The sequence below is a fragment of the Typopeltis vanoorti genome, chromosome 10 (genome assembly GCF_054136105.1).
Source record: "Typopeltis vanoorti isolate ZY-2024b chromosome 10, IOZ_Tvanoo_1.0, whole genome shotgun sequence".
Lineage (NCBI taxonomy): Eukaryota > Metazoa > Arthropoda > Arachnida > Uropygi > Thelyphonidae > Typopeltis > Typopeltis vanoorti.
Window position 1 is genome coordinate 84,541,996 of NC_143558.1, and position 12,045 is coordinate 84,554,040.

The 12,045-nt window shown below is 34.9% G+C and overlaps 1 protein-coding gene across 2 annotated transcripts in view; it reads left to right on the forward strand.

Moving 5' to 3' along the window:
- scat (VPS54 subunit of GARP complex scat) overlaps window positions 1–12,045 on the forward strand; it is a 393,993-nt gene that overhangs the window by 297,444 nt on the left and 84,504 nt on the right. Inside the window, exon 19 of one of the 2 annotated variants that reach the window (XR_016548906.1) lies at window positions 5,408–5,750. The exons of the other annotated variant lie outside the window; for it this stretch is intronic. The gene's annotated coding sequence lies outside the window, so the exon portion shown is untranslated. The remainder of the gene's footprint in view (window positions 1–5,407; window positions 5,751–12,045) is intronic. 2 annotated transcript variants of the gene reach the window in all.

Below are 12,045 nucleotides of genomic sequence, written 5' to 3' on the forward strand. Positions count from 1 at the left end.
GACAATTAATAATTGTCTCATATATGTCCTTAATTTTTCTTCTGTATCAAAACCTGGTGTATCATAGCTGACTTCCATGACAATCATTTCTGTAAAACTTGGTATGAATGGTGTAGTTATAAGACCAGAATTACCAGATCATAAATATTAATTGTCTGTTATGTTCCTCTTTTCTCATTAGAATTGACTCTTCCTGTTTTTCCAGTGTAGGAAACGTAACATATCCAGTTGACTTTGTAGACTTGAGTTGGCTGTGGGAGTTCCTGTGAAAATCTAGACTTGGTTTTTACAGAAGTCAGTTTTCTCCAAGACTACTCCAATTGGTATAGGAGTTTTTTGTGAGCAGTTTTCTTGTCTAAATTACTGTTGATGAATTTATGGATTTTATTTAATTTTTTATATACTTTTTATTAATAAAAAGTTGTGATAATTTCTGGTTCGTTTATGGCTATCTGCTGTTTGGAGAAGCATATGAAGGACCTCTTTTTTTCTTAGGAATTTTGACCTCATCTAGTTTAAGGGTGAAATGATTGATGGAAGGAAGTCTACTTGTATATTTTTTCTGTATATGACAGTTTGCTGTGGAGTATAAAAAAGAAAAAAGAAGAGCTTGATGCAGTATCAAGGAAAAGATATTTGTTCAGGTACCGAGTAAAGTATTGATGGTTTGGCTGCATGATTTCAGGTAATGAGTACATTTTCTGTGTATCTGACAACGTACTCAATTATCTGACTACTTTGTCAGGTCAAAACCTTACCTTAAATTTTGCTCATTTATGACTGTAAATGTTCATTTCATAGTACACTGTTGCATGTGTCCAAGATCAGTGACCAGAAGAGGAATGAATGTGGCCATTCATACATTTTAAGTTTTTATCTCTTAAGTTTTCAAATATGATTCAGTGCTTTTTGTATGCACAATGTTTAGTAGTATGCGACCTAAAGCTCTTTAAACACCATTGTAATTCTTTTGGTATAACGAATAGAGCAGTGTCAAAATAAGCTATTTGCAAGTGTTCATAGCACTGATGTTTTATATTTCTGTGACATTTACAGTGCTTAGTTGGTACGTGATAATGGAGTTTTCTGCTGTCATGTGGCATGCATGGTTGAGGCCATATTATGGCAATGAGACTGATTGGTCTCTGTATCATTGTCATGTCCAAGAGTACCTCCATTTAGTGCATGTTCCCTTCTCTTTTCTTATATCTAACCATAAATTAAATATAAACATATGAACATAGACAATGACACGACACTGCAAATGAAGTAAATTTCCCAAGTAGAGCCAAACCAAACACAATATTTCTTCTTCTTCTTCTTCCTAACATGGAATATAGGCCATGTGGCTATTCCGGTCTCATGCCATCTCTTTCTTGGTCTTCCGATTCTTCTTTTTCCACTTATTTTGTATCTGTATAATATTTTTGGTAGTCTGCTGTTGTCCATTCGATTTAAATGTTCTAGCCATTTTTGTTTATACTGTCTTATGTAGTAATTAATTGGTTTGATTTTTAGGGATTGTAAGATTTCTTCATTTGTTTTGTGGTCCAACTTGGTATATCCAGCTGTTTTTCTGAGGAACTTCATTTCTGCTGTTTGAATTCGTTTTTCATCTTTCCTTTTCATGGTCCATGTTTCGCTTCCGTATAGTAGAGTTGGTTTTGACAAGACATTATATAGTCTGATTCTAGTGTGTTTTTGTACCAGGGATGACTTAAATATACTGTTTATTATGCCATTTACTTTGACAAAGTTTGATATTTTAGTGTCTATGTCTTTTTCTTCTTCGTATGATAGATCACATCCCAAGTATCTGAAAGTGTTTACTTGTTCTAGTATTTTATTATCTATCACTATTTTACTTCTTATTGGGTTTTCTCCTTTGAATGCCATTATTTTTGTTTTTTCTTTGGACATTGTCATATTATATTGCTTTGAGATATCATTTAATGATTTTAATGATCTTTGTAAGTCATCTTCTGATGTAGCTAATACTATTTGATCATCTGCAAATAGTAGTGTATCTATCTTCATTTGCGGGGTCATTTGTATACCAAATGGGTTATGCTGTTTCCAGATTGTTAATATTTCATTTATATATATATTGAAAAGCAGAGGTGAGAGGGTACATCCTTGTCGTACTCCTCTTGATATATCTTTCCATTCTGAGGTGTGTTCTAATTTAACTGCTATTTTATTTCCTGTATATATTTCTTGAATAGATTGTAAAAGTTGGTTTGGTATGTTTAAATTGGTTAATATTTTAAACAATTTTTGTCGAATAATTTTGTCAAAAGCTTTTTCATAATCAATAAACGCCACATGTGTTTCTTTTTGAAATTCTCTTCTCTTTTCTATTAATAATTTTAAAGTAAAAATTTTAAAGTAAAAACTGCTTCCGAAAAGGCAGGATCGGCCTTTTCGGAAGCCATTTTGTTCTTCTAGTAATTTGTTTTCTACAATGCTGCTTAGTTTCTCTTTTAATATTCCTGCATATATTTTATATCCTGTATTCAGCAGGCTAATTCCCCTATAATTATTGCAATTGTCTTTATTTCCTTTTTTATAGATTGGGATGACCAGTGCTTTTTTCCAAGAGTTAGGGGTTTTTCCGGACATCCAAACCATATTAAAAAATTTCAAAAGTCTTTCATTAAATTTTTCACCTGCATTTTTGTATAGTTCTATATTTATATTGTCTTCTCCTGGCGTTTTCCTATTTTTCATCTTCTTTATTATATTTTTCAGTTCTAACATTGTGATATTTTCTATTAGGTCATTCTTTGTCTTATAAAATTTTAATTCATTGTTCTCATCTGTCCAGAGATTTTGGAAATAGGTCACCCATTTTTCTTAATCTATTGTTTGTATTTTTATCTTTTCTTTTATTTCTTTATTCATGTATTTTATTACTTTATAGGTTTTGGGTTGTGGCTTAAATAAATCCTTTTCTAGTTCTGTTATGAAATTGTTCCATCTTTCTCTATGTTTTTTCCTTACTTCTCGTTTTGCAATTGCACTATTTCTTTTATACTCTATTTCTGCTTCTATTGTTTTGGAATTTAGCCATTTCTGGTAACTGTCCTTTTTGGTTTTTATTATATTTTCTATTTCTTTGTTCCAATCTCGTAGTCCTCTTTTTCTAATCCATTTGTGCTTTATTCCTAAGGTTTCTGTTGCTGCTTTTGTGAGAATTTGTTTCAAATTTTCCCATTCATCTTCTATGTCCCTTGATTCATGTGTGGTTTCTGTTTTTAAGTTTGTGCATTTTTGATATTGTAGTCTAACTTGAGGATCCTGTAATGAAGAAATTTTGTAGCTTGGCTGGTAAGAATTTTCAATTCTATGTGTTTTTAGCCACTTTGGTTTAAAACGAATTTTTGCTGATACCATATAATGATCAGAGTTTAATTGAAAGCCTCGATATGCTCTTACGTCTAAAATTAACTCCGCTAATTTAAAATTTGTGATAATGTAGTCAATTACTGATTTGTATCCTCTAGCTGACCAAGTATATTTATGTATTTCCTTGTGTTTAAACATTGAATTCATTATTCTCATATTATTATAAATGACAAAATCGCGCAATCTGCGACCATTTTGATTACATGTATCTTCGCCAAATTTACCTATGTTTGTTTTGTATTTTTTTGTTTCCTATTCTGGCATTTAAATCTCCTGCTAGCAGTAAATAGTCAGTTTTGTTTGTTTTATCTATGGCATTCTGTAATTCTTTATAAAATATATTATTGTCTTCTTCTTTTCCCTCTTCTGGTGCATATGCACCAATTATTGTTATGTGGCCTCTTAATGTCTTGAGTCTAATTTGTATTAGTCTTTCATTCAAATAGTTGTAATATACAATATTGTTCTTTAGGGATTTATGTACCATAATCATTATACCTGCTTTTGCTCTTTCTTCTTTTTTTACCCCACTGTAGATTTGTATATAGTTGTTTGTTTCTTTTGTACCTTTTTGTTTTTTCTTTGTTTCTGTTACTATACACATCTTTATGTTAGCTTGGTTTAGTTGTTTATCAAGTTCTTCTTCTTTGTGTGCAATGCTTCTCACATTCCATGTTGCAATCTTCATTATGTGTTCCTTTTTCCAATTTCGTTTACCGTTTCCTGGGTTGTGGTCTTTTCCCTGACAGTCCGTCTGGATTTTCTTTGCATGAAACTTGAAAGTATTTTGAATTTCCCCAGGGCAGGTTACTAACCTGTCGCTGGGTAAGTCCAGTGGTAGGGCTGCTACCTAACGCCTCTGGACAGGCAGATCTAACAGCATTTACTCTGTTAGGGTGTTAAGGTTATAGCGCCCATACTCAGTCGCCAGTGCCTCGTTTGTACTTTTAGAACAGGATGGACCACGGGAAGGTGAGGTTGACATTTGAGTGGGAGAGGCTATGTATTGCGCTTCACCACCCCTTCCACCCCAAAAACACAATATTTAAAAAAAAAAAAAATAAATAAATAAAAAAAACACTTTAGCAACATAAATGGTATACATTATTTATGTTGCATTAATACCTACACCTGCCACAGTCTATTTATAATGTCTAAATTACTTAACGATTCCTTTTGCCATACAGGTGGCACATGTACTTTTGTGAGATCTGACGTTACTTATCAGAGGATGCCTAACTTAGAATCCCTGCTTTTGACCTTCTCTTGCTCAAGTTTTTTCTCCCATCATTCAGTAACATTTGTTTTGTATTTATTACTCTTCAAATTTCCAGCACCATTAATAAGCTGTTAATGGTGCTGGAGATTTGCTTTTAGCATTGCTTACGGCAAAGATCTAACACAAATTGAACATCTGTCTACCTGAGTTCTTGATAACCTTCACTACTCTTCCAATACCCCCAATCTTTTTTTTTTTAGCCAGCTCTTTCGTATACACAGTATAGATCACCTCTTCTCTCAGTAACTCAAATCACTATCTTGTGCAAGTTTCCTCTCACACAGAATGTCCCTCCCTTCAACTGCTCCCAATCTTGGCATTACAACAGTACTAAGTGGAATAACTTCTGTGGCTTCTGCCCTTCCTTTTCTTGGTCTGGCTATTGCCTCTGCTCTTAGTTAGTCACAGAAATTATCCTGAGCAGCATGAAATTCTTCATTCCCCATTCTATGAAAAATTCTCATCTACTTTCCAGACTTGGTTCAACATAAGACGTACAAAAGTATTTTGAAGCAAAAACACTAATTTTAATGCAGGTAACTTGCAACAAGAGCCCTAGCTGCATTCTCAGCCTAGTCTGAAGCATGCAATAATTGTAAAACAATCATCAGAAAATCCATATAATATTTTTAATAATTTTTCTTGCTCTGATCAGCTTCTTATGCAAAATCTTGGAAAAATACAAAAAGATTTAACTCACATTTTTTATGGTTTCTGTAGGGACACCAACCTTTTTTCCAAGATACAGTCTGGTTCAAAAACGTCATTCTTGGTTTTCTTTGATGTGGAAAAAGTATACAATACAACTTGGAAGTTTGGCATATTGAAAGATCTGCAGAACTTCAGTCTTAGAGAGAGCCTTCCACTCTTTATTAAAAACTTTGAGTCTTCCATGTCTGAGTGGGATCAACTCTTTTTTGATTCTTTCTCCAAGATGAGGGAGTTCCCACAAGGTTTTGTATTAAGTCATTTGCTATCAAAGTAAACTCAGTAACGAGCAGCTTCCTGTAACTGTAAATAATGCTGTCTGCTGTCCATATAGATGACTGCACCATCTTTCAAAGTGAGTGTTTTCAAATGTATTTATAAATTAAAAATACCAAGAAATTATATACTTGGTTTAATCTTTTATCCAAGTGTAAGCAAACAAAGTTTGCATATGAAGTATTTTCAGGACTGGGGCAACTCGTATATAGAAGCTGACTTCACATCACTTGCCTTAGTATCCCATAATGCACATATCTATAAAAAAATAAAAATTCCAGTTTGGGGTGTTCGAGGTGACCCTCTACTCCTTCTTTTCTTCAACTGCATCATTGATAAGTTTCTCTCTTGATGCTTCTTCTTTTAAAGCTATTACCTTTGCAGACGACCTTATTCTTGTGGCCTCCACTAAGATAGTCCTGCAGGAGCTCCTTGACTGGACAGTCAACTTCTTTCGTGTTAGAGGTCTTACCATAAATGTCACTTTAGCACTTGTCCCTTCAGGGAGTGACAAGAAGCTCAAGGTCAAAAATCTTGAGATTTTCCTGCACAATAGGCCATTGCATTGCCTTACTGTCCTGGAGGAATGGAGATACCTTGGTATCTTCTTTGTGCCAAAAGGATGGTCTTTTATTCTCTTCTCTTTAGAAAATGCTTTGTCATTTTTTTTTTCAATTGAAGGTGAGTTAGCCAATCTCATATGGAAGGTAGCAGGATTTTATCTCCTGGAAACTTGGCTTTTTCATCCCACATACAGATAAATTGGCCTTGAGAAAAATACAATTCACAGAACAAAAAAATGCTAGTGGTGGTGGTGGGCAGTAGATGGCATTGGTGTAGATGATGATGGTAGTGGTGGTTTGCTGTAGTTGATGGATGGAGTGGTGGTGGAAATGGACAGTTGTAGAGTAGATGCCTTCCCTCGATGAGTCTTTGGACTCCTTGGAGGTGTCATGTAATAATAATAATAATCTTTAAGAAAAGCTCCTCTCAAACTTTGAAAAGGCTTTTCCTCCTTTCACATTATTTGCTTCCTAGGTACTATCATAAATTGATACTTGGGCATATCTATGTCTCAGTACTGTCCCTTAAGGTTAGGGCTATTTGCTCTACCATTCGTTCATGGCTTAGGTTTCCTTTAGATACTCCTGTTGTCTATTTTCATGCCATGGTGAATGACGGCAGACTTGGTATCCCTTTCCTCTGCTGATTTGTCCCACACATTATAATAGAATTAAGAAATTAGAAATATCCACTTCTCAAATTTGCAGAGATGCATTTCATTGTCCTGTTATCCAGGAAGACATTCGGCATACTATAGGGTGGACCAAGCATCAAGGTCATCTGATAGACTACATCGACAGAGCACGAGAAATGGGCTACTCAGCTACATAGCTCTGTTGATGGTGCATCACTTTATGGATCTAATCTAACCTAGTGCCTCCCCAGCATTCAGTGAGTATGGGAAGGTACTAGACTCCTACATGGATACGGACTTATTGACTTAATCAGGGCTAGGATCAATGCCCTGCCCACGACGGTCCTCACAACCCGTGGCTGCAGAGGTGACATAAGTTGTAGAGTAGGTTGCCGCTGCAGTGAAACCTTTTCTCATATTGCCTAATGTTGTTTTTGAACTCATGGTATTCGGGTGAAGCAGCATGATGCTATGGTCTCCATATTAAATAGCTGGTTGAAAAATAAAGGTTGGGAGACTGCGGTTGAAGTGCACTATAGGACTACAGCTGGTATTAGAAAGCCCAATTTAATTGCAAAGGAGGAGGAAAGAGTTTGGGTTATTGATGCACAGATAGTGGGTACTGGGCACTCACTTGTTGTCAGTCATAGAAACAAGGTCTCATATTATGGACAAAATATAGATCTTGCTCGATAAATTGAAGAGGAGTTTGGGGAAGCTCCTCATTTCACTAGTGCTACCATCTCCCTTCGTGGTGTATAGTGCAATAAGAATCACAAAGATTTGACTTCTATAGACATTACTTTGGCAGATGTTAAAATCTTGTCACTTAGAGCTTTGCAGGGCACACTGGTGGTTTGGTGTCATCACCAACAAATGACTTCTAGAATACCTCATACTGCCATGGGATAGATCTTGATGTATTTTGGCTTTGGCCTTTTTGGCCTGTTGTTTACTCTGGTAGACCACAGTATGTTGCAATACATTTCAGTGCGTGGATTTTTAAAATAAAATGTGACTAGTTGTATAATCCAAGGATCTGTACATTAATGACATTGAGAAGTATTTGATGTACAGCTATTTGCTGGTGATGCTAAGATAGGTAGGGTAATTAAGAATGTGAATGACATGCCAGCCTGGTTGGCCAAGTGGTTAACATATCTGCACTCCAACCAATAGGCCATGGGTCTGAATACCACCATGGGCGTTGATGTTTGGGATTGTTTTTAGGTTGAAGATGAATTTCATCGCCTTGCATGAAGCCACTGCGTTGCTTATTGGAGGCCTGAAGTGGGTTGAAAAAGTTCCATGTTTGGTCTCTAGAGTAGGGTTTCTGGACTATGTGAAAAAATAAATAAAAATACAAAAAAAATTTTATTTCATTACAATTTCTTGTAATGAAATAAAATCCCTGCCAGACTATCCTGTGTGGTGAATTATTTTTGTCCACTTTAGAAAAATTTGACTCTTACCTGTTGGACCTTCATAGATCCCGTTAGTTTAAAGCATTCTGCAAGCTTTAGAGATCAGGATAAACAATACTGCACGAATGCCACTAAATATGCTACTGCCATGGCACCACTGCATTTCAATACAGTTTCTCCTTATGGCAGATTAGTCCACTGTTCTATCCCTACCTTCTGTCTGCTGGCAATTATTTAAGCACACTGAGCAGAATACTCTGATTTTTTACATCTCTACTGATGGTTCAAAATCAGTCGATAGTGGAGTCTATAGCTGTCTTCCCAGAACAGTAGAATATCTAATCCAATCCCACTAGAATGTACCAACTATACTGCTCAGCTGCATGTAATAGAACTTGTATTCAATTACATAAAATTGAAAACTATCAGCGTATTTGTATTGATTCAAATACATGTGTCTGGTATACCATCGATATCCACTGTTTTCCTAGATTCAATAGTTGCTTCATCAGAAAATGAAGCTCTATCTGGACATTTGTCTATATTGGATCCAGTTCACATAAATATATATATTTATGTGAACTGGATCCAATATAGACATTGGATCTATATTGGATCCAGTTCATATAAATATATATATATATATATATATATATATCCCATGAGAGAGAGAGCAACAACTAGATTAAGCCTGAAATTAAACTTCAACAGTCTATTTTGTACACATTTTGCTGACAGGAAGTTGTTACTTGGCTTTGCATGGGCCATAATATCTTCTTACATGTCATCTGTTGAGAGGTGATGACATGCCTATGTGTGTGAGTACTGTAGCTTTGCATTTACTACCAGACATACTTTAATAAACTGTCCTCATATGTGTGCTGGCATTATTTTACTACTCTTGATAATCTACCTGAGCCTTATACACCTATGCAGATTTTATGTGTAATTGGAATGGCTTGCCTTTGGAGATGGTGAGTGCAGATAATGTGAATGAATTCAAGAGAAGGTATGACAGGTGATGTCAGTGATATGTGGCTTCTCTCGATGAGTTTCTGACTTCCTGAAGGTTTCTTGTAATGATATGTGGCCTCTTTAAAAGATGTTTGAAAGTTGTTTCACTTGGTTATACTACAAATTAAAGATGCCAAGAAATTATATTCTTGTTTAATCCTTTATCCAAGTGTAAGCAAATAAAAATTTGCACATGAAGTAACATCACGACAGGGCTAAGTAACCCAGTATATAGAGGCTAATGATATTAATTGTCTTAGTATCCCATAATGCAATACACATATCCTTATACATGTCTGTAAGGATATGGGCATTGCATTATGGGATACTACGGCAATTAATGTGAAGTCATTAGCCTCTATATACAAGTAGTCCAGTTGTTGTTACTTCACATGCAAATTTTTATTTGCTTATACTTGAATAAAGGATTAAATGAAGAATATAATTTCTTGGCATCCTTATTTTATAATCTTTAAAAGAAATTAATCTTTATATCAGTATATAACATTTTAGAAAACTAGATATTTAATGTAATGTTTTTAATTTTATTTTTATACATCAGAATTACCAGTTTTAATTTTTTTTACTTATATACATATATTCATTTAAGTTTTTACCTTTTGACGTAGTGCATTATAGCTACAGATGCTAATGCATCCCCAAAACTCAAAAGAAATGTGGTCTCCTTTGATAATATCACTCATATAATTATTTCATGCAATTAATCAAGAATGTTCCCATTAATCTAAGTTTCAATAATTCTTATTATTTGTGAGCTTATTTATCTTTGGCTACTAATTTAAACCAGGAGCTTTTTTTTTTTGACTTCTTGCATTAGTGAAAAGAAAAGGTCTTAAATCATCTTTTTAATACACCTTCACTTCTGTTTTCTCCCTTACATCTCATCTAGCTTTTTCTGCTTGCTCTTTCCACTCCACCAGTCAAAGGATAGTTTCTGTAAATTGCAGCTATTCTTTGACTTCTCTTCCAGAATTTTTTTAAAATATGTTGCAGTACTCATAGTGAAGAAATCAGTTCAGTTCATGAAGAAATATCCACATCCATGCCTAGTATGTAGCCTGTTTAATCTTGTATCACCTAAAAGTGGTGACTGCCTGTCTTTCATTTTATTAATACCTTCTAAATTTTTAAAATCCATTTATTTCATTCAGACCAAATATTTCAGTCTGAATGATCAATTCAGACTGAATTGATTCCACTTTGTTTTTTAAAACTATTCCTGTGCAGCCACTGAAGATGGTCTGTAATATTCAGACTGAAATATTTGGCAAATTAAACATTATTCTTGTGCAAACGTGTATATATTTCTGATCATTATGTCACAAGTATCGTTAAAAAATCAAATTATTTAGCTACATTCTTCTGGGTTGTTTCCTTTTATCTATGACATCCATTCAGTGGAGCATAAGTGTTTTGATTTCTTTGCTGTCATCCTTTCTGTAGACACATCCAAAAAATTTTCAATGTTTTCCCTCATCATTTTCTGTGTTAGATTCTTTTCCAGTTTGCTTTTTTTTTTTTTTTCTATTAGAGTTTTTTCACTTGGTGATATATTAAAAAAATAAACATGCCAAGAAATTATATTCTTCTTTAATCCTTCTTCCAAGTGTGTAAGAAAACAAACAAAGTTCACACATGAACTATCTTTATGGCTACTTGTACATAGAAGCTGACCTCACATCAATTTGATTTGGTATCCTGTAATGCAAAGCAAACATCCTTTCAGATGTGTATAATGTTATGCATTAAAGGAAGGGCCACTATGTATACCAGTTTCAATAATGAGTGGGAGTCAGACCCAGAAAGAGATAGCAAAGTTAAAAGAATGTAGGAGTCATATTTCCCATATACAAGTAGAGAAAAGGTGTATTACCTTATTTAAATACTGTGGTTTGCATTTTTCACTTGATTATGAATGAAATTAAATATGCCAAGAAGTTGTGTTCTTTTGTAATTAATCCTTTTTCATGAAGTATCTTCACGACTAGCCAAGTGAAAACCAAGTAAAATAACTTTCTGCAACTGTTTCTGATCCAGAGTATTTAAATAATACGGTGATCCACCCTTTTTGTTACATGTATGTGAGAAATACAATCAATGGACAAAACATTAGAGATAGAGGTGATGGGAGGTTAAAATTAGCCTGCGAAGAGTGAAACATACCCAAACCGAATGCAGATGGTAAATAGGCAGACATTAGGGCTTCCCAATGTCTCACAATCAAAGTGTATTGCAATCAACGAACATGGGTAAATGTGGCGATCTTCGTGACTTTGATTGTGGATGTATTGTCATAAGACAGATAGGTCATTCTGTTGCTCAAGTGGTAAGAACCCGGCATGCTCAAGAGCAACTGTTACAAGAATATACCATGAGTATGCTATCAATGGGTGTACTCATGCCAGCGAGCAGGTGGTGACTGGCCACATGCTATTGATGACTGGGTTGATGTAGACTGTCCAGGCTTATATAGGCCAACAATGGCTGCAAAAATCACATCCAGGTTTCAATATTGGAGGTCCAAGTAGCATCAGCGAGTGAACGGTACTGTGTAACCCACATACTATGGGTTATGGAAGCTGACACCCTAATCGTGTACCATTGTTGACACCTCATCATCAGGCATTGTACCTCGCCTGGGTTTGGGATTATCAGGATCTTTGCAGATGGACTAGAGTCCAGAGTTGCATGTGCAGTTGATGAATCCCGTTATCAGT